This window comes from Condylura cristata, unplaced genomic scaffold, assembly GCF_000260355.1.
Source record: "Condylura cristata isolate star-nosed mole 26May11 unplaced genomic scaffold, ConCri1.0 scaffold00003, whole genome shotgun sequence".
Lineage (NCBI taxonomy): Eukaryota > Metazoa > Chordata > Mammalia > Eulipotyphla > Talpidae > Condylura > Condylura cristata.
In genome coordinates this window covers 54183807-54211774 of record NW_004567104.1, presented here as the reverse complement: position 1 = coordinate 54211774, position 27968 = coordinate 54183807, and the positions used below count along the sequence as shown (strand labels likewise).

The window sequence follows — 27968 nt, the reverse complement described above, 5'->3', positions numbered from 1 at the left end:
TCTAAATGTGATACGGACTCATTAAAGATCAAACCTCATGGGGAATTGGCTTAAGCTTCTTAGTGCTGTGCTTTAACCCATGGTGCGAATTGGTTGTGGTCTTGTAAATGAGAACTCACAATAAGCTGCTGTGAGGAGAGATACAAAACTTTGTTTCCATTTTCCTTTCATCACAATTAATGGTTTCCTGTCTGTGGTGCTTGAACAGGAGCACAGCAGCATCTGAGATTGTGTTACAAGTGCAAAATAGTGGGTGCTAAACCAGACACATTCAATCAGAAATTTAGGATTGGAGCCCTGCAAACACTTACAGTTTCTCTGGGTGATTCTGGTGTATCCTCAAATTTGGGAGAAACTGATCTAGATGGCCCAAGTTCTTTCCTATGAACAAGTCTCATCACTACAAATAAAACAACTTCCTTAAATTCCTTATGCTTATATGCACATTTTTTTTTTCTTTTTTTAATTTACTCATACAAAAACTGGAGTACAGTCCAGAGGTGCAGAGGGGTAAGAGATTTCACCATAATAGGGAGCAAGAGGTGAGGCAACGTGTGTCAACTACCTGGTGGCAGAAGATCAAACTTGTGATGCAGGGGCTGCTGATAGCATTATAGTGCTGTGCTTTAACCTGCTGTGCCATCAGGGAGGGCCCAATATGCACAGTTTTAAAATAGGTAGTTGTGCTGTGATAGCCACACACCACCAGAAAAGTTTCTATGATTCTGAAGAAAAGGACAAAAACTCTTAAGTTGACATAAAAGGTATTGTTCTCCATGTATAGGTCTTTACCTTCCTTGTTAGTTTTATTCTCAGGTACTTTTTTGGGTAAGATTATGAATGGGATGGCTTTCTTAATTTCTTTCGGTAGTCCATTCTATGTATATGGGAAGGCAATTGACTTTTATATGTTGATTTTGTATCCTGCCACCATTGATCAAAATGTAGACAGGTCTCTAGCCCCAATGGGAGGGAGTGTGCAGATTCCCAAAAAGACTAAACATGGATTTGTCATATGACCCAGCAATTCCACCCCTGGGATCTAACCAAACACTAAAAACACTAATTTAAAAGGAAACATACACTCCTGTGTTTATAGCAGCACTATATATATTAGCCAAGATACAGCAAAAACCTAAATGCCCCAGAATAGGTGAGTGGCTCAAGAATATGCTGTATATGCAGTATGGGATACTACTCAGCAATCAGTAAAGATAACCCCGCGCCACTTTTGGCAACATGGATGAAACTGGAAGGGATTATTCTAAGCAAAATGAGCCACAAGGAGAAAGATAAATATTGGATGGTTTCATTATATCTGGAATATAGATAAATCAAACAAAGGTCAGAAAAAGACAAACTGAAAGACCCTTGAAAACAGACAATAGATTGGAGACTCTCACGAGGGTTGAGTGAAGATGAAAGAGAGGAAGAGAGTAGAGAAGCGGAGGATAGGTGTGTGGGAACTTTGGTGGCAGGAAAATATAGTGACTGCACCTGAGGGAAGAAACCCTATATTGTGAAAAAATAAAGAAGGTTGTTTTTAAATAATTAAATTAAAAAGAAAGAGAGAAGATGTCTTGTTTTCTCCTCTGCTAGTTTCCTCCCTGGGCTCATCTTAGATTAAATTCCCCTTTGTACTCTTTTGTTTCAGCCGCACACCGTTCAGTTCCTTGTGTCCATATCACTCTACAGAAATTTTGTACATGCCTTTACCAAAGTTGATAATAACATTCGTTAACTTCTTTAGTAAACTTAAACTCAGGCATAGGTTCAAATTTAATTATCATTTCCTTTAAAAATCCTTCACTAGGGAACATGCTTAGTGAAACAAACCTGAAAGAAAAGGAAGAATACCAGATGGCTTAACTCATAGCAGGAGTATAAAGGACCAGGTGAGAAAATAATAATAATAATAAACAACTATATGCCAGAGAAATTTTATAGAGGTAGACTGGGGAATGGGATCAGAAATGGGGAGAGAGAAGTATACTTGACTATGGTGATGGCACATGGGTGATTTGGTGATGAGAAGCCCACAGGGATTACAACTGAGATGGGGAAAGGCACAAAATGATGTAAAAATAAACTATTATATTATTAAAACAAACAAACAAAAACTACTGACCATGCCATTAGAGACCTTAATTTTTGCTCTTTCAGCTTTAAGGGCCTCTCTTTTGTGAAATCTATATGAAAGTTACACTTTTGTAATGACAGATATGAGTAATATTGGTTCATACTTGGACTATGAGTTTCATTTGCATAAATACCATAAGTGACCTTTGATCATATGGTGAGTCATTAAACAATTGAATGCATGCATTCCTCCCATTATATTTCTTTAAATGCCATGCATAACATGATTTCTCATGAATTAGAAAGCTAATATCATTGCCTTTTTTAAAAAAATTCATTTATTTATGCTTACAGAACTGGGGTACAGGCCAGAGGTATGAAGGGTGAGAGGCTTCACCAGAGACAGAGTGGGGAGCAGAGCAGGCAGATTTACTGAAATACACTGCTGGGAGGAGCAGCAGGCAGGTCAGGAGAGGTCTGCCATGCCATGTGGGTCAGCTCCCTGGCTGGGGATTGAACTTGTGCTGCAGTGGCTTTGAAGAGCCTCATAGTGCTGTGCTTTATTCCATTGTGCCAGCTGGGAAAGCCCCAATATCATTGCCATTTTAAGAATCAGAATTTTCTACATCAGATGTTCTGAAAAAAAGAAAAAAATAAATTCATTGAAGGTATTAACCACAATCTTACTCCATCATTCCCAATATATTTACTAGTACAATATATTTTGCAGTTCATTTTTTGAAAATCTAGAGGACATTTGTAACAAAACTTTAAAAATATGCTTACTTTTTACATATAATTTCAAAGAAATCACTAGTTCAGTTAATGTTGTTTCATAAAAATCCCATTTGTTCACTTGGAATTTGTTTTATTTGCAGTTATTAACTTGTACAACATGACTCTGACTCCTAATTTAGTAATAAAATATTTTATTTAATAAATATAAATATATAAAATATGTTAATAACATAAAATAGTTTTATGCTGTTATATATATCAAACATTTTATGCACAGAAATGAAAGATTTCTTTAGTGTCCTTAAATTATAGAAACAAATACATTGTAATTTCTATTTTAAGTTTTTATCATTCATTGGTATCATTTTGTTAATTTCATTAGGGTCAGTCAGTAGTGTTACAGAGCAACTCCAACATGAAGTGGGTTGGCCTGAGTGTGGGTCAGTACTAGCCCACTTCAAAGGGCCTTGCAATGAGACTTAGCCACAGGCACACATAAAATAAGTGAAGAAAGAGTTTCTTTACAGAAAGGGGATATAAAGAGAAGGGTAACCCAGGGAGAAACAGTGAAAGAGAAATTGGTGACTGTGTTCTATCAGTTCCACTGAGCTGACACACTGGAAGCCAGAGAAAAACTAACCACTACTAAGGCCCACATGTCTCCGGCTAACTCCCAAACCTGGCTGCTTAACTCCACCGTAGCTCCCAGCAGTCATTCCTTCAGCAGCGATTACATTATGGGAGAGGCAATCCTTTATGCCTTGGGTCTCTTGGCCTGGGTTGGGCCTAGAGTTCATAAAACCTGAGCTTGCCTTCATGCCTTTCATTCAGGATATCATCTTCCCTCAACATTAGAAGTTGTGCAAAAAGAACATGGCAAATATCACTTATAGAACTCTAAAATTTCAAAAGTACAAAAGATTCAAAACATTAAATGTGAAGCATTTTATTTACAGGTGATGGAACTGAGCTCTAAATGTGATACGGACTCATTAAAGATCAAACAATTAGGAAGCAGAACTAAAATTAGAGATCTGGACTAGGACATTTATAAATGAAATTGGAGATAGGTGTACTTTATCAAATATCAGAATCCATAAAACTAACAAAAATTAAATTACAGGAAATATTTTAAGGTTTAAGTTATGCAAGGTAATCTTATTGGAAAGGGACACTGTTGTATTTTCCTTTAGGAAAGCACCCTTTATTTTTAAAGATTTTATGTTCTTGGCCACATATGTTTTGTTATTTACTGCTAATGTTATATTCTTAAAATCTAATTTATTTTATATAGTTTAGGTCATAGTTTTGAGCAGAATAATTAAATACTATTAGAGGTAGCTAGTTGTAAGATAGTTGACCTCAAAAAAGGAAAATAGAGTTGTACTTGGAGAAATTACTTAATTCTGCCTTAATTCCATTTAAAACATTAGAATTATTTGATTCTACCTAATTGCTATGTATGAAGTATGTAAACCACTCCATAATCTAAACCACTCACCTATAAAATAGTGTTTCTCAAATGCAGTTTTCCACAGGAGTTATAGAAACCATTTTGAAATGCATACTCCTTAGCATTTATTGCCAGAGATTCTGATTCTTAATAGGCAAGGTAACCAGAGATCTGCATTTTTATATATAGGAATGAAGGTAGTCCCAGTGCCTTAGTATTTAAGGAAACTATTAGAACTAAATTATTGCAAGAATTGAAACATTTGCAAAAATATTACAAAAAGGTATATACTTCCTTCAGAAATGAGTATCCCATAAGCTTCATTCTCCACAGGCAAAACCCAGATATTTCACACAAATATTTTATTCAGAAAAGCTCCAGAATATCTGTTCTGAGTAAAAAGAAAAGTTACATTATATGTAAAATAAAATCTCAGTGTGGTATATAGGTAGTAAATTGATCCATGTTTATATCAGTACTTCCAAATCTATATTATCTGTATTCTAAGAAGTCCCTTTGTTATTTTTTAAACCTCAGTAAATGAGATTTGAAATAAAGTGAAGAAATTTGAACATAATTTATAAAAACTTTATCTGTTTTACAAGTCCACATTACATACAGAAAAAGTATTTTCATATTTTTACTAAAATATGCGTTTAAAACTTTATAGATCAATCTTCCTAAAAAATTAAATGAAAAATTAGATCACCTTGTCTGGGTACATAGGAAAATTCTCAAACCCACCGGGGTTCTTCTGAGGAAGAACTAGAGGAAGGAAGGAATTAATAGGGGAAAAGACAGAGAGGCTTCTTCAATAAACCCTTAGCAGGGCTCTTACTGTTAAGTGTCATCTTGAAATCAAAGGTCCACCAAGACCTTATGAGCCTCTGGAAGTCCATTAGCATTTCATACAGAATGCAGATTATTTAAGAGCAGTGAATAAACCCCAGGCTATGAGAAGCTTTTTTCCTTATCTTAGTTGTGTGCCCTTTGGCAATCTAATGAAAACAATACCTGTTCTATCTAGTGGAATGCTGTCATCTAGAGTGTCATCCTCTCTGAGAATCCCAGTTTAAGGCTTAAGTCTCAAAGTAAGAGGTGGTCCCCTCCATGTCTGTTAAGGGGAGTCTTCTCATTTCTGTCCTAGCTGCCCCAGATCTTAAACACAAAATAAATGTCATATTCTGCTCTATTATTATTTAGAATTCTCTAAATAATCCATGTTGCTTCCATAAAATTCCATTTCCTAAAAGGTATTTATAATGCAATAACACTTTATCCATTAAATTTTAGATGATATCATTTTTTATTTAACATAACTACCTGAGGGCCTTGGACGCAGCACTGCAAGATAGCCACAGCTGCTTCAGTGCAAGTTCGATCCTCTGCCTAGAGATGATCACCCACATTCCCCTGAGCAGTGTACTTCATCAATCTGCCTTCTCTGCCCCTCACTCTGTCTCTGGTGAATTCTCTCACTGTCCCTGCACCTCTGGCCTGTACAGTTCTATATGCATAAATAAATAAATCTTTAAAAAATAAAATAACAACCTTGTCCTAATGTACTGACAAAAAGAATGAAAATGACATAAAATTTCCATATATATGTTACTAATTTGTGTTTTTTCTCCTACTTATCTATATGATATTAATTCCTTCCTTCTTCTAGTCTCAGAAGAACCCAGGTGGTTTAGGAATTTTTTCATGTACCCTGTCCAGGTGATCTATTTTTTCATTTAACTTAAACTTTATCATTAACTTTATTCTCACTCTACTTGTCTTTAAACGCAATTCAAACCCCTGTTTTAAATTAAACTTAAAATCTGGCAATCATATTTTAAAAGAAAATCCAAACTTTATCAGTTTTCACTGTGCTTCTATGTGTAAGTAAAATGCGGTGTTGATACCAAATGCTGGCTTCAGTTTCCCTCGGCCAGTTAAAGGAAACTGTTTGAAGAGAAGGAAAGTAGTTTAATTTGTCAACAAAACTGAGGAGGGCAGCAAATTCCTGTCTGAAAGACCACTGTCCTGCTCTTTGGTAGAGTGCAGGGATATTTATATAAAAGGGTAATAAAAAAAAAAGTGGGGGGAGGAGAGCAAGGTTCTGCGGAGGGAAACTGGAAAGGTGTCATATCCTTTTGATGCAGGCAATGGTAGGCTCCAGCTTGCTTTGTTAATACCTGCTGCTTAACGTCCTTATTATCTTCTTAAGGATGCCCTTCCTTTTCCTTAGACTGCAAGAAAACAAATGTTAAATGCAGGAGACAGGGACACTTACTTGGCATAGCAGGAAGAGAAACCTGTCTTGTTTTACTGTAGTACTGTGAGGGAAAGTCATTCCAGTATAATAATTATACCACTGTATGAATACTTCATATAAAAGACAACTATTTTACAGGTGATTTATGCCGTACTTGGTGTGTTTGATTATGGTCTTAGATAATTGTTGTTTATCTGATGCTTTCCAATAATTTGAAAAAATCTTTTTTGCCTCCACCGAATTCCATTTCCTAGTAGGCCTTTGCTATTCAAGTAGTACTTTACCCATGAGATTTTAGATGATATTATTTCTTATTTAAAATAGCTTCCTATTTCCTGACAAAAATAATGTCAAAGAAAAGTGAGAGCTAGTATATAGTAGTAGTTATGATTGTTCAATTATGATTAAAATATTTTAATTTAAATATACTTCATGTAACCAAATGCAAATATGCTGTAAGATGATTTTCATGAAAACAAAAAATAAATCTGCCTTAAAATTTGGCATTATTTTGATGTGCACCCTAAGAGTCTGTCAACTTTTATACTATTGTTCAATGTTTGCTATAGGGCAAAATAGTAAACATGAGACATATAAATACTTCATAATTTTGTATTGAGTACATCATCAGACTGTCCTTTGTTTCACAAGACATTTAAAATCAGTTCCACAAAGTTGTGTATACAACATGATTTATCTATTTTATTTCAATAAACAAAAACAAAATATATACATACACACCTACCTATAACTTAGAATGTAATTTTTATTTTAGACATTGGAAAATATTACAGGTTTATGTTTAAAACACTATTGTGCATTGTTAAATATTTAATGTTTAAATTTATTTAAGTATTTACTATTGAAGATGTAATATTACCATATTTAAATTTATCATCCTGCATTTTCATATTGAATAATAATAATTAAATGTCTGTAGACTTTTATTTAATAAAACCTATAGTAAGCCCTAAAAATGGCTTACAATAAATTAACTAAAATGTATTGTCTATGTACATTTGTTCATATATATTTATATATTTTGAATTTATTTATATACTTTAAAAATATAACCTCAAAAAATACAGTGTAACCTTTTAAATGCCCATATTGCTGCCTTAAACAATGTGTTTACTCTTCAGAATCTTTTAAAGTAAATTTAAAGAACTATTGAATAAAAATGAATTATAAAATTTCATGTAATTTACGGCAGTAGCAGTAATTACTTAAATCTGAAACTCATCTTAAAACATCATTTTAACATTCATCAACTCAGTTGAGAGAGCACAGATTGCTCTAGGTCAGCAGAGATGATTTATTTCACAATTGTAGTTCTCTGAATAACTTTGTATTCTCTCATTAAGAACAACAGTACAGGAAATCATTTGCTGATCATTTTACAATGCACATAACATCCTGTACATGCTTAGGCAACTATATGGTGATTTACAAACCAGGACAAGCTTCAAAATTACTGAACTTAGAAAATAATTCACAGTGTCAATGTGAATAAATTTTTAGATTTTGACAATATATTTAGTTCAATAAAATAAGACTTTTTATTCATGAACAAATTTGAAAGGTATTCAAGCAGGACTCCTAAGCCATTTACTCTGAATTATTGGCTTCATTATTTTAATACCATTTCCTGTCACTTTGTGGTAACCTTGTGATTGCATAACAAAAACTAGAAAAAGATCAGCATTTGAAGAGGATGGAGAGTTATAAATCAAAACTTTTTTTTTTCCCTTTTAGGAAAGGTTGGAGAAAATTATATTACAGTCACACTTGACTTATTGCCTCAATGTTTCCTATAAAAATTAATGAAAGTGATATAAAATATATAAACAAAACTTTTGAAAACAATATATATATGTTTACATACATGTCTGTGTTTCTATGTGTGAGTTTGTGTGTAAGTGCAACTAAGAAAAATATGTTACCTATGAATATGGATAATAGGGAGATCAAGGAACTGAAGTAGGAATGACAGTAAACCCTCAATATTGCAATAGTATACTTTTTCAAAATAATGAAAAGTTTAAATTGGAATTTGTTCTGTTTTTATTTCCTGAAATAATCCTTCCCTTTATTAGCAGGGTTTCTTAGCAAAAACAATCATAATTACTTCTAGTATAAACCCAATTTGTGGTTCTATTTAAGAATTAAGTAGAAAATGTATCCCTACCTATGGTTTTCATAAGGGGGTTGAGATCATGCATACAAATAAAGCACACTATTTAAAAAACAATCATTTTGTACCTTTAAAGGAGTATATTGACCCAAAAAATGAGTCATTCAGTTGTAGGAAAGTCAATCTCTATTACTTAAAAAAAAAAAAAGCCAATAAAAACATGCCTGTTCTTTCTCTTTCAGGCAATTTTAGAGCACTTAATCTATTATTGTGTTCATTTTTCATTCTGCATTCCATGTTCCTTAATTACAAGAGTTGATTCTTCATAAGACATTATTTTACTATTATTACCTACTGGTAGTTGTTATTCCAATGCATTTCCATGAATATAGTGTAAACTCAAAGCCAGGCTTGAGACAAAGCATTGAAGACTAGAAAAAGTAGCAGACAGCATGACTTTCAGTTAGTTCTCATGTTGTCTGCTCAGAAAACCAATTCTAGTTATTGCTTAAATATGCAGACCAAAAGTTTTCCGGGTAAGTGTGCATCTATGTGTATGTGCATGTGTGAGTGTGTGGTGGTGGGGTTATTATGTTCTTTTTGTGTCTCCACCCCATAGCACTTTAATCAGTAATTTATAAGTACTCATATACTGCTCATTGGATTGAATAAAATTATCATAAGACATATAAATTTATGTGGGTGAAAAGTCTGATTCTACAGGGTTACTTCTAAATTTTATACCTTAAACTAAAGATGGACTAATTTTAAATAGATAGCAAGTACTAGTTAAATAGAGCCTCCATTTGAGGATCAGAAAATAATAGTAACTTTGACTCTGTCTAGAATGATTTTTTTTCCCAATGGCTTTCAAAATATATAAGTATAGTTGATATGATGATGCTGTTTTTCTTACCAGATTCAACTTTTAAAATATATGATGAGTTAATTCAAAATTCTGCAAACTTAAATTTATGCTTCTATTAATGACAGAAGCTTCCCAAAGGAACATTTACTAGAATATATTTTGTGTCAATTTGTGAATATTCATACATTATATCCTTGTAGCTAATTTGTAATAATACCAAGTTTTTGAGATAAAGGTTTGAGTATCTGTTCCCTCTGCTTTTCCTTTGGAGAAGAATTGATTGAAAACAATTCTAATATTTAGTATGTATGAGGTTCCATGCAGGGTGCAGATGGCATCTTAACCCCATCCATATGTTTAAAGCATCTCCTTCATTTGGAAGTCTTACAGACACCAACACAATCATGGAGAGACGTGGTCTTTAAATTTTAATTTTATCAAAATAAACCAGATCTCTCGTGTATAAAACCTTTGCCAACAATGGATTTTCTTCAACAGACAACAAGCCAAACCCATTTGTAAAGGCCAAGGAAAAGACTGATAAATATGCATTTGATTATATGAGAGAGTGATTGAATTATCTTTGTTTTGAGTATGCTATTTTGTTTATGCATTTACTTTCAAGAGTATTTTCAAATGCCTTTCAAATGTTTTCTGAGATATTTCACTTTTCATTTATCTAATTTTCCATATTTGTGACATATCTCACATTTTATAAATCCATGACTATATAATAAGTACCAATTTATATAATTTTTATCTATCGTAAATAACAGTAACTTACAATTAATACATAAAAGTGATTTATTTGTTAGATATTGTTCTTTTGTACCCAAATGATATATATCTTAATGATCAGTGTTCCTCTTGCATTTTCCAGTTCAAGAACGCAGAGGAAATGGTCTATCTGTATAGGATTCCATTTGAGCAGAATGTGGTTCACAGTTTATGGTGATATAGACTAGCAAATTCATAAATTATGAGTTATTTCCATGATATTAAAATATGCTGAGGAATTATTATATAGTAAATGTTTTGTTTTGTTTTGTTTTGTTTGTTTTTAGCTGAGAATCTTTTATATTCAGAGGAGCATTAAGCACTCAGAACACACAACTTTTTAGACAAACTATACTTACCTGTTAAGGGATAATTCTCAAAAATTCACAGTTCTGTTGAGTTTAAAAATAAATTAAAAATTTTGAAACTGGCCTTCCCTGGTGGCGCAGCGGGTTAAAGCACAGCACTGAGAAGCTAAAGCCACTTCCGCATGAGTTCGATTCCTGCCTGCCCCGGGTGGGGGGGAGACCACATGGCATGGCAGACCTCTCCTGGCCGGCCCGCTGCTCCCCTCAGCAGTGTACTTCTTCCATCTGCCTGTTCTGCTTCCCACTCTGTCTGTCTCTGGTGAAGCCTCTCGCTGCCCCTGCACCTCTGGCCTGTACCCCAGTTCTATATGCATAAATAAATAAATCTTTAAAAAAAATTTGAAACTTAGGTAGAGGGAAGCTCCCTTTAGTGATGAATTTTTTTGAATGCCATCAGCGATTTAAGTAAAAAATTTGAGGAGTAACAAACCAGATTTTTCTATCTGAGAGAACTGTTGACCTAAATATTTCCTTTTAAACTTTCCTAGAGGAAGTAATATAAATATGTCCCCATATTGACAGCTAAAGTATGTTGGAATGAGAAGAAATTCTTCAAGTCAACTTTTCACTTTGGAGATTTAACATACCCTCTGCCAGCTCTAAGATACTTAAAAGTGTTTATGGATTAGGAAAATGTAGAAGAAAGCTTATAGAAAAGCATTCTTTGGAGTCTCTTCACTTTCCATGAAACATTCCTACATGCCTGAGGTTGTTTTCAAAACTCAGCTAGTGAACCATGAGGGATTACAGTTTTATCAACAGCCTGATTCTGCACCAGCAGCAGCAGGTGCACTGGCTTGATGACCAGCAGGGGCACTGGTGCCACAGAACCCGAGTTCCTGGCAGTAGGCACTTTGTGTTAACACCATTATTGATGGTGGTCCAAGCAAGAGAGAAATTGCCAAGGAATGAGTTGAAATACTAGATGTTGCTTTAAAAACATAGAGGAATGAAAAAAGTGAATGAAAAAAAAAATGGTCTCGGATTCATGTGCTTGGCTTATTTTGTGTGATATGACTGCCAAATACAGTCAACACGAAGCTACAGGGCTGCTGCCACTAGAGAGGCAGACACAGGGCCAGAGCGGAGGAAGTTGGAAGGAAGGAAAAGTCAACCGAAACTGAATTTATAGAGTGCCAATACAAATGTGAATTGTGCAAGTACAGGATGTTGATCTTTCCTTTTGCCATAATGAGGACTATCTTTTATTCCTTTCTGTTTCTCAGTTATATTGCTATAATTTTGCAATGTATTTATCCAATAATTATATGTAAATAGGGTACTAAAATAGCTTTACTTGTAAAAAACTAAAAATTGAGAACATATTATAAAGTGTGGCAACTACTCACAAACCTAGCCCCAAGCATCAAATTTAAATACATTGCCATTAGTTTCTTGAGATTTTAAAAAGGAGTAAACTTAGCAACATCCGTCAACGTATATCTTGACAGCTTATTGCATTAATATGCAACCATAATATAGACTATTTCAAAATGTACAATGATGGTTTAGTTCACTGCAGTTGGCCAGAACAATAATTCCTGAGTAAAAGATTCTCTAATAAGGAATGCAAAATTTTTACTGAAGGTATGCTGACACTTACATTGTCCTTTTACAAGTTTCTTTTTAATTCCATAGTATGTTTTTAATTTTCATTCATGTTTGTACTGTTCAGATGTTAGGTAGTATTTCAATTTGTGTTATACACTAGTTGATTGATCATCTAATGTCCATTTAAACATTTCATTTTTTCATATTACAAATCATATCCAAAGATCCTAAATGAAAACCTCCAAATTAAGGTAACCACAGTACTTTGATATAATATTAAGATATGCAGTGTTTTGTGCTCAATTACAAGATTTTAAAACCCTCAGAATGATAAATAATACTTCATTTTCATTATTACTGTTAAAATTATCATCCAATTAAAGGTTAAATGGATTTCTTGAATAATGGATATTTTTTATCCGTTAATAAAAAATAAATTCAGATAACATATGTCTGCCTCCCAGAAGAATATGTATTTCCTGGTTTTATTCTTTGTAATAATAAGACATTGACTTATATAAAGTTGTTTAGGAGTCCATCGTGGGGAAATATCAAGTATTTCTTTTTTAAAGATTTTATTTATTTATGCATACAGAAGTGGGATGCAGGCCAGAGGTGCAGGGGTGGTGAGAGGATTTACCAGAGGCAGAGTGGGGAGTAGAACAGACAGATCGATGAAGTACACTGCTGAGGGGAGAAGTGGGGGAGATAAGAGAGGTCTGCTACGCCATGTGGGTCAGCTCTGAGACTTGGGATAGAACTCACACGGAAGAGGCTGAGGCTAGCTTGCAGTGCTGTGCTCCAACCCACTGCACCACCAGGGAGGGCCTAAAAATCAAGTATTTTAAGTGTGATCTGTTTGCCAGCTACTTTTCTAAGTATTGAGAACATAGCAATGAACAATACCTATCTATATTGGTATCTCTTTATACATGTTACTATGTCCTTTCTTGTGATAGACCTTGATGAGTCTAAAGTTTTAAAGGCAAATAATACACATTTAGAATTTAATGTAAGGCTATACTCAAATTTCCTAAGTATCTTGTTTCTTATTTATGAAGGTGTCATAATTTCAGAGAAATGGAAGGTCTAACTGACTACAAGTAGGAAATAAGAAAGTAAAACCATTTGATAGAAAGGAGACAATTATCTAGGAAAATCTGATGATAATTTTTATACCATTACATCAAATTAAAGGTGAAAAAAAATCAGCGGCTCAGTAAAGCTAAGACATTCCTGTATAATTTATGTCAGCCATGGTATTTGGAACTTTCCCCAAGCATGGGATGAGTTCCTGGCTTATGTGCTGTATATGATTTGGTATGAAACATGGAATTAAAAATCTGAATTGAATATGAATACTGTGAATGTTCTCTTATATTAAATATAAACTTAGAATAATAATACTTTGCATCCAAAAGACATACATGTTACTTCATGTAAATCCTAACACATAGACATTTAACAAATGCTTGTTCTTTTTATTAATTTCCTAAGATAAAACAGTTTTCTCCATATTTTATACCCTGAGCTAAAAATATATAAAGACTCATTTGTTATTCTATTTACCTTTTTGCTGAGACTAAAAGGGAAACATAAATACAAAAGTTCACAAGATGTGTTAACATGCTTTGCCATATTCACATACCTAACCTACTTTAGAGGCTTGTCTATCTTATCTATCTATCTATCTATCTATCTATCTATCTATCTATCTATCTATCTATCTATCTATCTATCTCTATATATGTACATATGCTACAGTCTCCAGTTAACTCATCATTGAAAGGCTACTTGCTATCCAGAAATAACTAATTTGTGATGCAATAATGTTCATTCTAAGAAAGTTATTGTACAAGAAAGGGAATAATGTCCTTACATTTTCTAATCAGTTTCCTTGAAATGTGAACACAGCACCATACTGTAATATTTGGTTTCTATCATCTTGTTCAATTTCTAAATTGAAACTGATGCTACAATATCACATGGGAAAATAAGATTCTATTTATTAGAAAATTATTAGGCAGCACAACTGTGCCAGAATGTAAAAGTCACCTAGCAAATGAACTTAATAAATTATTAAAACATGAAATTCTGTTGGGGTTGAAAGAAGGACAGTCACACAAAATTCATTCAAACAGTAACAAATCTGCCACAGTACCTGCAGTAAAATCTGCTTATAGTTATATTGATTTTTAGGAGTTGAGTGAGTAGATTGAAGTGGAAATTTTATATGAAATCAAATACCTACTATCCACACCACCATTTTGTAATTTTATGGATTAGAAAATGATTCCACATATTGCAAGAATAGGATTTTTTTTGAGGGGGTGAGGACGTAATTCAATCAAATCATGAGAAAAAGTAACTGATAAATTGATGTTACTCTGTCATAGGCTATCAAAGAAAAGAGAATGAAGAACATAAGTTATACATTTTTTAAATATTTATTTTCATATATTTAGAATTGACTCATGTATTTTATTTATTTTTTAAAGATGTATGTATTTATGTATACAGAAGTGGGGTACAGGTTAGAGATGCGCAGGTAGTGAGAGGGTTCACTATAGCCAGAGTGGTGAACAGAACAGGAAGATTGAAAAAGCTGAGGGGAGCAATGGGCGAGACAGGAGAGGTCTACTGCACCATGTGGGTCACCTCCAGGGCTAGGGATGGAACTCGCACCAAAGTGACCCAGCTTTAAGTGTTACACTTTAACCTGCTGTGCCACTGGGGAGGACCCTCGTGTATTTTAAATCCAGATGAAGCTATAGTTTAAAAATAAATAAATGTGACCACTTTTTTAAAAAGGTATGAAAAATAATTAATCAGGAAAGTATTAATAAGGGTAACAGGATAATAATAGGACTAATAGCTCTGTTTAGGTGTTAGAAGATAAAACTACTAGTTTTGTTTCTCCTTAAAATTACAGAATATGTAGTTTAAACCAAGTGGATTATTATATAGAAAAAACATACTTTCAGTTTTCATGATACCTATGTCTAGCCAGGATTATCAAGGTCATCCTTGAACAAAATCAAATGTGTGGAACAATTAAAAGTCAATAGTCACCAGAAAATTGTAACGATAATTCTCATTTGCTTAGGATCCTAAAAATAAGTGAACAGGATTTCAAGACTGACTCAAAATATGTGTTTACAAAAGGAGAGAGACAGCAATTAAAATATATGATTTTAATTAGGGTTTCTTGTAACGGAAAAAGAAACAAGTAAATCTTACACACACACACACACACACACACATTAACTCTCTGCTTTTACTTTCTTTTTAAAATTAAGTAACTGGTTCACAACTCTCTTCAGGTGTGTGTTATCACACCACACCCACCTCCAAGGCACATATAGTCCCCCACCATAGTCCATTGTGCTCTTTCCCCCTCGCCAGCCCACCCCCTTCTCCATTTCTGGAGGCCTCAATTCTACAAGCAGAGTTCTAGGGTTTGGCTTTGTTTGTCTAAGTTTGAAACTGTACTCTGTAATTTCTCTGTATGTCATTCATGAATAAAGCCATTTAGTGACCGTCTTTCTCCGTCTGACTTATTTTGCTTAGCATAATTCCCGCCAATTACATCCATGTTGTCGTAAGTGGAAGGATTTCCTCTTTTATGACTCACTAGTATTCTTGTATGTTTGTTGTCCTAATCCACCCACTGTCTTTGGGCACTTAGCTTGTTTCTGCAACCTGACTATTAGACTATTATAAATAGTAGTATAATGAATTTGGGAGTGGGAGTACATCTATCCCATGCGATTATTATTTTCTTTGTAATTTTTCTAGTAGATACCTAGAGTAGAAGTACTGGATATTATGGTAGATCTTTAATATTTTGTAAAAGGTCTACACTGTTTTCCACAGGTGTTTTGACCTTAAAACTCATATGTATTGTGTGATCAATGGGACAGAGAAGGTGCCCACACTAATACTATAAGCATGTTCACTATACCAAGTAAATCTTAATCTTAAATCACAGCTACAGCTTCCTTTAGAACATGTAAAATTTCCGTTGTTTGTTATTAGCTCTACAATAACACTGTAAATATTTATCTATATTGTGTATGTTTTGCCCATTCACACTGCTTAGTATATTCTAAAAATTTAGTTCTTCAAGTATATCAAGTGAATTTTGCATATAAATAATTTAAAAATGGCAATGTATTTTCTCTTAAATTTTATTTTGCAAAAATGTAAAATATTTTATTAAAAATCATTATTTCATGAGGAAGGTGGGTTAAAAACATCGGTGGTTTAGTGAAGGTTTAAGAGAAAGAAGCATGAAACTCTTCCATCTACACGAATGTATGTATAGACCTAAAGGGTATATGCTTAGTGAAATAAGTCAGAGAGAATAAAACAAAACTTCATATGATTTCATCCATATGTGGTACATAAAGAAATAAAATAAACTGAAAAGAAGTTGGTTTCATGACCTCATCTGGTCATTGCATATCAATACATTGTCTTCATACCCACTTGTGGAATTTTAAATCAGTTTGTTGAGGATACTCCCTGGTGGCACAAGGGGTTGAAGAGCAGCACTATGAAGCTATCTGCAACCACTGCAGCACAGGTTCAAACTGGGCCCCAGCCCTGGAGCTGACCCACATGGCACAGCAAACCTCTCCTGTCCCACCCATTACTCCCCTCAACAGTATATTTCAGTCAGTCTGCCTATTGTTTCCCACTCTGTCGCTGATGAATGCTTTTACTTCTTGTACCTCTGGCCAATTTATCAGTTCCTGTATGCTTAAATAAATAAATATTTTTTAAAAAGTTTCCGAGAAAGCATTTATGTGCACCAAACAACACATAATTAAAGTGTATGACTTTTGATTTACATTTCTACCCATCTAAAAAACACTCATATTTTTGACAGCAATTTCAGAACAGAAACTGTAGAGAAAAGAGTTACCTCAAGGATATGGAAAGTCCTAGGGAAGAGTCCATGCCCATCTTATCAAAAAAAGATTAGTATCAACTCAGACAAGAATATCTCTAAACCTCCTCAGTTCTGTCCTCCTATTTATATTCCTTGAATCTACTGTATGATTCCAAAGTTTTTATATAAATTTTATTCCATACTCTGACTGTACAGTGTTAGTAGATACGTGAAGGCTTTCTCTTCAAGACATCAAATCACGTATTTATGTGTGCGTGCTTGATAGAAATAATTTTAATGTAAAGACTTGCTTATCTAATTTTTCTTCAATTAAGGAGATTATATTGATGAGTATTTTATTAATATCTAGATGTGAATTCTTAACTATTATAAATTTAAGACGGGAGGAGCAAAATAGATAAGATATACTGAGGAATTTCCAATTTATGTTTTAAAAATGGAAACTACCTTAGAATGCTATGAAATAGCATTCTAATACAAAATAAGGACTACGAAATATGGACTTCAAAATTTGTGAACTATATATTGAATAGATATTTTACTGAAGAGTTCTGAGGTAAAAAATAAATACTTAAACATTTTACAGGGACACAAAATGTATAGCTCAAGCTTTCACATAGGTGGAGATCTAATTTATTCCAGTCAGGTACATTTGCAATTTCAGGAACTGGACAAGGATTCACTAGCCATCATGAACAAAAACAATTAGCTGGGTTATGGTATTCTTAATTGCAGATGGGATCATGCCAATTTATTCATACCTCATGGAGTTCTTCTGTTTAAGCTCATTGAGTAGTTCTGCTTATAATTACTCAAAAAGTTGTTTGGCTTCATAACATGTGCATGTATCTGCCAACCTGTTTTTCTAGAAAGAAAAAAAAAAAACTTTGAAATATAATTTGAAACACATTTTAGGCTACTTGCACTAACCATCTTTAAGACAAGTGTAGAATATTTTAGGAGACTGACATTTAGACTGTATAATATTTTATATAAGAAATTTCATCTTGGTCTCCTCAGGCTTCTGTTTATATATGAAGAAAACTGCAATGTGACATTTGTTAATAGTATCAGTGGAAGGAATACTACATCTTCAGAGTAGCTCTTAGACATAAATTGGCAATCATTAATGAACCAAATGAAACCATTTTGAGCACAAAGCTGTTTCTTAAGTAAACTCATTATATTTGATATGTACCAAATTTTCTACCTTAAGCAGGGTAGATTAAAAACATCCTTGTCTTTGTGAATGGTAGATCTATTCTTCCTAAATAAACAAAACAAGTTTTAATTTACATTTACTTGGTACATAAACTTGGAGAAGACAAAATTTGTCAATTTGTTCACAGCTTTAGAAAAGAGATAATCAAAGATCCCTATCATTTTTGAGTTCAATGAGATTTTGTATTGGAACATTTTCAGTAGGATATTACATAAAATTAAAATGTTTTCTTGAAGTATTTTATATTAAATAATCTCCAGACATGCCATCTTAAATTTTAAAATATTTTTTTTCTTTTAAAATTTAAGTCCTTTTTGACTTAGGGACTCCAAGTTCTTTGTGAGTAATTACTTGAATGTTCACAAAACAATAGGTTTGAAAATTAACTCAAGAAGAGACTCTATAAGGCTAGAGTGAACCATGTCTCAGAAATCTCACTTGTAACACTTGAATGTAAATGAAATGCTAGTACTTTTAGAAAAATCATGGTTTAATACATCATTTTGTTATAGAAATCAAGATCATTGTTTAATAAAGCATCTCACATTTTATTTCTACAAATGTATAATAAACCCATAAATACATGCAGCAAATAATTTTTGCTTGTATTTTCAAGATTTTTTTTAAAAAAGATAGTACCTAAGATTCCATCAAAACTTTTTTTTTTTAAAGATTTATTTATTCATTCATACAGAACTGGGGTACAGGCCAGAGATGCGGAGGGTGAGAGAATTCACCAGAGACAGAATGGGGAGCAGAACAGGCAGATCTACGAAGTACACTGCTGAGGGGAGCAGCGGGCGGGTCAGGAGAGGTCTGCCACGCCATTTGTTCTCTTCGGGGCAGGCGGGGGTCGAACTTATGCGGAAGTGGCTTAAGCTTCTCAGTGCTGTGCTTTAACCCGCTTCGCCGCCAGGGAGGGCCTCCATCAAAACTTTTAATAATACTGTACTATTATAGTCCAGTTGTTTTCTGTGTTACTCATTTGTACTGAGGAAATCACTGTAATTGACTGGGGATAGAAATAATATGAGAAATAATATGTATTTGTTGGTTACTAGTAGATGAGAGAGACAATTTGCCAATACTGCATCGTCATAACTATTTGCTTTTTAAATTATAATTTAATTCAATAAGTTTTTCAACTATTTGACTATGAGGTAAATTTTTTTGATAAATAAAATATGTGAATAATGACTTATCCATATTCAGAATTAAGAAGCAATTTATGAATTTAAATATATTCCTTTGAAGTACATTTTAAATTATTGAAAATAATTGAATTTTCTTTCCCCAATTTAAAAGATCTCCATTGAATATACACACATATATGACAATACCTTCTATCTTAAATTTAAAGTAGGTGGTGACAGACCATCAAAGGCAAGTGAAAAAATAATTCAGAAAAGTGAAATGCAAGTAACTTGAAGCATTTAAAATTATTAGTGACATAAAAGGAGGGTTGCTGAAAAATAACTTAATCTCAGAATCTTTGATTCAATTTTGCACATTTAATCATTTTCTGTATTTTAAATTGTGTAGCTAAAGCCTACCCCACCTATTTAGAACAACATCATAACATTCATACCAAACAATACATTATTTTTAGAATATATGTATTGACAATAAAATGAAATATGCTAATAGGTAAAACTAATTCATCATAAAACAGTTCTTTAAATTAATGTTGTGTATATGGAGTAACTGTGAAGAATGTGGAATTGTGGAATATTTTCTAGAAATGGACTTACACTTGTACAGTTCAAGCAACCTACAGAATATATTACTCAATTAGTCCAAGTCTTTTAACAAATAAAATGCCTTGTTGAGCATGGTTTCTTCTTTGACCCAAGTCAATAATTAGAAAAGGAAATTTCAGCAAATGAAGATTCAGCATACATGTCAGACTGAGATTTTCAACTACAGCAGGCCAAAGGGAAAATAAGTTACAAAAGCATATTTCTATCACAAGTCAAAATTTGGAAAATCTACCCATTACATTAGAATCCAAATGTGTCAAAAGTGATTTAATTCCATTAAAGAGGAGGTCACAAACTTTTGATCCTTTAAGGTATTTATGCAGCATCGTTTGAAAATCAGTTAACTGCGGATGAAAATAACAATGATGCTATTGAGAATTTTGTCATTATTTTAATAGTGGCCTTTCTATTAGGAAGAGCGGGCAAAATTAATCAGTTTCAGGAGCATATGTGGCTTTATAGTCTATGTACTGACTTTTTAAAGTGTCTCTTCCAATTTGGGTTGTTTATATCCAAAGTGTTTCCCATTTTACAGGGATTTAAACCTAACCCTTTAAAATCAAGTATACCTGGATTTGGATCCAAATAGTGTCAATACCTCCTCCGAAGCTCAGGAGAAAAAGGAGGTAATAGTTATTTCCCAGGGTAGTATTGATGACTAACTGAGCTGACAATTTTATAGACAGATGGTTGTAATTGGTACTTAGGAAGGCTGAAAACACTTTTGTGTAAACCTCGTCAGAAGGCTGCATAATCACACATGTTGTAAGTAACATACCCCTACAGGTGTTGAACAGTGTACAGCATAGCAGTTTTCCTTTCCTACCACTATTTTTATCTTCAGCATATTTTTCTTATTATAAGTATATTTAAAGTTGCTATATTGTGTGCATTTTGATACCAACTCTACTTTTTTTGTAGTAAAGCACAAACAACTAAAATGAACAAATTAAATTATTTTCCCCTGCAACTAAACTGTACACTGTACAACTTCCTTAGAGAAAAAGAACTTACTGTTTTGTAATTTTTCTTCTCTTCTTCCTGGTGGCTATATGTAAATGTTTCTTCTTTTTGCTCAGTGTTTAATAAGTTTTGAAAAATATGTGTGTGTGTGTATATATGTGTGTGTGTGTGTTTGTGCATGTATTTAAGAGAGAGAGAGAGAGTGTGTGTGTGTATGTGTGTGTGTGTGCCTGTGTTTATTTCCAGAGAACTTGGGATAAACAGTATTTAATCATACAGTCATCAAAGACTATCTGGGTTGTAGTTTGGGGCTATTATGAATAAAAGTATTGTGAACACTTATATATATAGGTATTTGTGCAGGTATGGTTTATTCCTCTGGAATGTATGCCCAACAGTGCTATTGCTTTCACATTTTAGTTTCATGTTCAGTTTTATATAAAATTATCACACTCTTTCACAGTGTCTGTTCAATTTTAATTTCCATACACAATAGATTACATCTGAAATGTAATTCTTTTTAACTCTAGTTTTACTTTTTGTTTTAGTCATTCTTATAGTTGTATCATACCACTGTTGTTTTTAATAGTGTATAACGAGATTTATTTTCATTAAAGATTTATTTATTTATGAATACACAGAACTGGGCTAGAGGCAAGAAGTGCAGGGGGTGAGAGGATTCACCAAAGAAAGAGTGCAGAGCAGAACAGGAAGATCCACTGAAATACACTGCTGAGGGTATCCGTGGGTGGGTCAAGAGAAGTCTTCTGTGCCATATGGGTCATCTTGCTGGCCAGGGATCAAACTCATGCAAAAGCAACTGCTGATAGCTTTGCCGTGCTTCACTTTCATAAATTGTGCCACCACAGAGGACCCTGTATGACTTGATTTTGCTCAATATTTTAGAAGAAATTATCTGAAATAATTAATAAGCAAGGTTGGTGTCTGAGTCAGTAATGTTACTTAATATATTTCATTAATCTAAGTTAAAGAGAAAGGCTTACTTCCCGGCAGGGCTATGAGGTTTGGGAAGAATTGCTGGGGTTATCTTACAGTCTTATAAAGTGATGATTTCAGATTTGCTAGCTAATTCTACATTGGTAAAAAGAATGGTCTGGTCTACTCAAAGATTTTTTTTTTTGACCTTCAGTGGCAGAATAACCCTATTAAATGACAACATATTTATAACTGTTATAAATATATCACTGTTATTTGGAGAAAAACTTTTTAATACTGATGCTTAGTGATCACCCTTTAAGTTAGATTGCTTTTATGTGCATAATTTAAAGAATTGAAAATTAATCTGAAATATCTGAAAACTCTAGAAAGTCATTGTTAAAAGGTAACTTCCGATCTTTCATTCTACACATAAATTTTAACAGTCAGACTGTTCACTAGCAATCCCTCAAATATCTGCCCCCATTTATTTCTATTCACTTTTAGGGTATTTCTGTAATAACAATAGAAGCCTAAATAAATATGAATTAATGGTTAACACATAAAAAATCCTATCAGCTGGGACCACCCTGGTGGTGCAACAGTTAAAAAACAGCACTACGAGACTGTCCACACCTACTGTAGCACAGGTTCAATCCCAGGCGAGGGTGTGGTAGACCTCTTGTCACCTTTGCTGCTCCCCTCAGCAGTGTGTTTCACTGGATCTGCCTCTTCTTCTCCTCACTCTGTCTCTGGTAAATCTCCTCACAGCTGCACCTCTGACCCGTACCACAGTTCTCATGCATAAATAAATAAATTTAAAAAAATAATAATATAAACAATAAATAAAAATCCTATCAGGAAGAATACTTAATGTTATACAGGAAATAGTTTATGAAATCCAGTCAGTATGTTTTAAAAAAAATCTAAGAAATAGAAATTAATGTAAAGAAATAACTAAAATAACACTTTAAGGAGCTGAACTAATATCTTACCTAATGCAAATAGAAATTAATGTAAAGAAAAAACTTAAAGACCACTTTCAGGAGCTGCACTAATATCTTACCTAATGCAAAACTATACTAATTAATTTAATTTCATTCGTATAGACACATGGAACAATCAGTTTCTATATTGTAATATTAATATTGTCCATTCTCTTGACATGAATTTTTTCAGGTATTAGTATTGTTGTGAACACAAAAATAGGTAGCATTTTTAAAAAGAGACATTGTGAATTAGCGTTTCAAAAATACAAAAGCTAACACAGTGACTGGATATACCATATACTATTGGTAATGGTTGTTTTGTTATCTAAGGGGAAAATAAAGAATTGTGAGTTCTTCCATTACAAATAGAATCTATTGCCAGAAATCTGAAAATCAATAAAACTTGTGTGGTGAGAGTAAAGGATTACTTGATAATTTTCCTACACCATATTCAATTGAAAGAATTACCCAGAATGTGTGTAGATCTAATCAAATGTGGAAAGCTATTGAAAGGGGAAGACTTAAATATGAGATTTAATTATTTTTTTTAAAGATTTACTTATTTATGCATACAGACTGGGGTACAGGCCAGAGGTACAGGGTTGGTAAGTCTTCACCAGAGACAGAGTGGGGAGCAGAACAGGCTGACTGATGAAGTGCACTGCTGAGAGGAGCAGTGGGAGTGTCAGGAAAGGTCTGCCGTGCCATGTGGGTCACCTCTGGGGCCGAGGATTGAACTCATGCTGAAGAAGCTTTAGCTTCACCACCAGGGCCACCAGGGAGGGCCCAAAAATGAGATTTTTAAGAAATGAATTTTCTGTTATTTTACTAGAATATTAGATAAATATTAGCATGATCATTGCTATTCTTATCTTTGTTAATTATACATGTAAATAGATGAAAAGTGTGAGCTCATGTGGAAGTCTTTTTTTATTATTATTATTACTTTAAAGATTTATTTATTTGTGCATACAGAACTGGGGCTCAGGCTAGAGGCCCTGGGGCAGCGAGAGGCTTCACCAGAGACAGAGTGGGGAGCAGAACAGGCCGACTGATAAAGTACACTGCTGAGGGGAGCAACAGGTGGGTCAGGAGAGGTCTGCCATGCCATGGGGTCACTTCCGGGGCAGGTGGGGATCGAATTCATGCGGAAGTAGCTTTAGCATCTCAGTGCTGTGCTGTAACCTGCTGTGCCACCAGGGAAGGCCATCATGTGGAAGTCTTAATAGGTTGCACTAAAAAACAGAATTCCTATCTATTGTTCACAATCTGTTGTTATCTGAATATTTTACTCCCTATACTTCTGTTTATACTGTTCTAAAGTATTGATGCCATACAAAGAGCTTCAATTGATATAAAGTTATAATGATTTTATTGATAACTGTGCAAAGTGGGAACAGTAAGCTAATATCCCTATGAATATACTTCCAAAATATTAAAAATTTATAGGTAACATTCTCATTTACATAATTCCTCTCTTTTCCTGATTGTCTTCACTAGAATCAGAAAGTTTAGAGAAATAGAATTATAACTTTGGATTCTTACATTTAAGGAAACATGCAATATAATTCTCCAGGAAATTTTTTCCTACTCAAATTTCTCAGGTTACTTTTTAGGAGAAATTTCGCTTGTAATCTATATGTGTGCATTTAAATAAGGAAAAAAAAATAAGTTAACGGTAATGAATTAAACAGTAATGGGTTTAAATTAGTTAAGTCTTATAGTGATGATTATAAATGTACATTTGAGTGTTTATACTTATGGATAAATGGCTATTGAATTCTTACAACATTGTAGATTAATATTGTTTTATCTTAATTTTTTGATAATTCAAATTAATATACTATGGTTTCCAAAAATGTTTGAATTATGATTCTTATCTCTAGTTGTTGATAGATTGTATAATCCATTAAATGAGTTTCTGGCATCAATGGACAAGTTGATAAAAATTTTGTCAGAGATCTCTATTTTCCTGGTAATATGGAACTTATATCAAGAGTCATCAGTCCTACTTCCCCTAAAGCCAGGGAAAACATGGTCTTGAGTGAGACATGATGTTGAATTTGCAATGTTCTCTGACATCACTATGTCAAAGATAAGGCCAACTCTAACTCTTTGTTAGCCGTGAAACTAATAAAAAGCCATTTTACTTAAGCTCTATTCTAAAAGTTTGTGTGAACATATTCCAAAGATTTATTTAAAAATACACGAATTAAAATATATTTTTAGATCTACTCACAAACACAATATATGCAAGTGATGTTCAGCTCAGTGATTTTAGTAAATAAAATATTTTAAATCGAAGATCTTATTACTAGAAATAGGAAAGTAAGTACAGTGTTTTAAAAAATAATTGTTCATTAAAACTCTAAATGTTGGTAGCAGTATACCATAGGCAAAAGTGTCTTGTCTGTGACTATATTTATCTGTTGTCTGCAGCCAATATAGTAGGAGTGAATAATGTTCAGTTAGAAACCTGTTGAATTCTAAATAAGCTATGATCTTGCAAAAGTATGTGATGATATGGGGATACTTTATCTTATACATATTTTATCTTAAAATGACAAAAAAAAATGTATTAGGGCCCAGGTCTGAGATCTCTGTAATAAAAGTGTGACCCTCAAAGTAACTTGTTAATATCTTAAAAGTTGACCTGATCTAGTTCATTCCCTGCTTTACTCTTTACAGAATTTGCCACCGTCATTGCTTGATCAATTTACTGTTCTAGTCTACGTTACTCTTCTATCCTCACGATTGCCAACCACATTACTGAGAACTATTAAGAATCTACTGTAATTTCTATAAGAAATAGGCATTTTAAAAATTCAGCTCCTGCATTTCCCAGTTGTTTATAGTGCTGATAGGACATTCCAGATTATGCCACAGTTATCCATGAAGTATTCCATTTCATCAACCTATGCATCCTCTACTTTGCTTTACCTAATTTCATCATCTATCTTTAGTTAAAGTTAAAGCAAAGATAATTTCTTATTTTCAGTACCAGTCAGCATCTTAGTTTTAGATACCTCTGTGCTCTTTATCTGTGGTGGCTGGAATTTGGATCTTGATATCCACTGCTGTCATTCAATGCTTATGATATACAAAAATCAACTTGCTTTCACATACTTTGTATCTTGCTACATACTTTGTCTCCTTGTCTAATTAGTGTGTGTTTGGCTGGGGTGCTGCTAAGGTAGTAAAAATTTGGCTTCTAGCTTTGTGCTACTAATGAGGACTTTAGTCTGCAAGTATGCTTTGCCTGTAGCAACCTGGCTTTCTCTTCAGTTTAGGTCCACTTATTGTCAGACTATTACACTGTACAATTCTGAAAATGATAGTCACAAGAATGTCTTCCCTTAAGTCTCTAGGGCAGAATCATCTGTAAATGTGTTCTCTGACTGAATCATGTATAGATCCACAATCTGTTTAGTGTTCCATGGCATTAGTAACCTTTAAGGACTTGGTTATTTCATCTCTTTTGGCAGCATAGGAAATTCAAATGGTCACATGTTAAACGAAAATTCTAACTTAGTAAAATGTAGGATGGAAAATATGTTTAGTATGAGATCTGTTTTGTATATTCTTTAGCTATACATCTAGAGTAGATATATCTTAATTTTGATATTAGGAGACCCCATTATGAATTGGGAATTTTTTTTTTCCTCTTTTCCTTTCCAAGTGGTCCTGATGAGATTGCCTATTAATGTGGTTTATACACTTCCTGGTCACAGGTGGGGACACCTGATCCTGACCTAACTGATCATTGGAAACTCATCCTTTTTCTAACTGGAGAGCCCACTACTCAAGCTAGATCAGAGTCTCTCATTGAGGGACTAACTGGGTGCTAAGAAACTGAGGTTATATTTATATATATATATATATACATATATATATATATATATATATAAGCAAATCTAAAACTAATTATTTAATTTCTATTTTCATGTATTAATAAGTTTTGCCATTATTGTTGTTGCTTTCAGTTTGTTTAACCTATTTTCAACTTAAATTCTTCAACAAAGAGATTTTAACTTACCAAAAACAAAACAAACCCTTTTAAAATGGTTGCTAATAAATTGATAATCCAATGGTTTGGAAAATTTTCATGCAAGATAAATGGAGATAGTAAAGGTAGATAGCATAATGCAAGTTATATTGGTTATATGGTATTGCATACTTGATAATACTATGGGAAATTATATTAAATATTATACCCTAAGAAGTGAGATGAGAATTTTCAGGAAATTGAAGGTAAACTCAGCATGGCTTGAGTTCTTAAAGAAGGCACTCAAAATATAGATGAGACCAAAAAAATCAGTGATCTGAAATTTTATGCTCTCTGAAACTTTGTTGCCTCATTCCTAACATGGAGATAAGAATAGTATCTTTATTGAATACATTTTTAAGTCTTACTACAATTTGTGAAAATTGCTCAGATAACAAAATTGTTATGTAAGTGGTGTTCATTCATATATTGAAATGTAGTGAGTTATGTGAGCCTCCAACTATATTCTCCAGTTTTTTCTTAAACATAGTTATATATCATAAAAAGGAGTTATATTAGCAATAGATTTATATCTATTGCTAAAAAAAACTATTTTCACAGTGAAAATGATATACTTTACTGTTAGAATTTGCCTGAGGAGATAGGCAAGGTTGTCCTCTAGCGGTAGTATCCTAGAACTGCAGGCATACAGTCCCCATAGCTGAGGAAGGATTCAAAGTACCAGTCAGATTCAAGTCAGATAAGGGACTCATTTGAAAACAAAGAATATATGGCCATTGTTGGAAAAATAAATCTTAATTTCGTTAACGGTAATGAATTAAACAGTAATGGGTTTAAATTAGTTAAGTCTCATAGTGATGATTATAAATGTACATTTGAGTGTTTATACTTATGGATAAATGGCTATTGAATTCTTACAACATTGTAGATTAATATTGTTTTATCT

General features: G+C 33.3%; 1 protein-coding gene across 2 annotated transcripts in view; it reads left to right on the top strand.

The window, feature by feature from the left end:
• Positions 1-27968, top strand: part of CADM2 (cell adhesion molecule 2) — an 886897-nt gene that overhangs the window by 486262 nt on the left and 372667 nt on the right. The window lies entirely within an intron of this gene.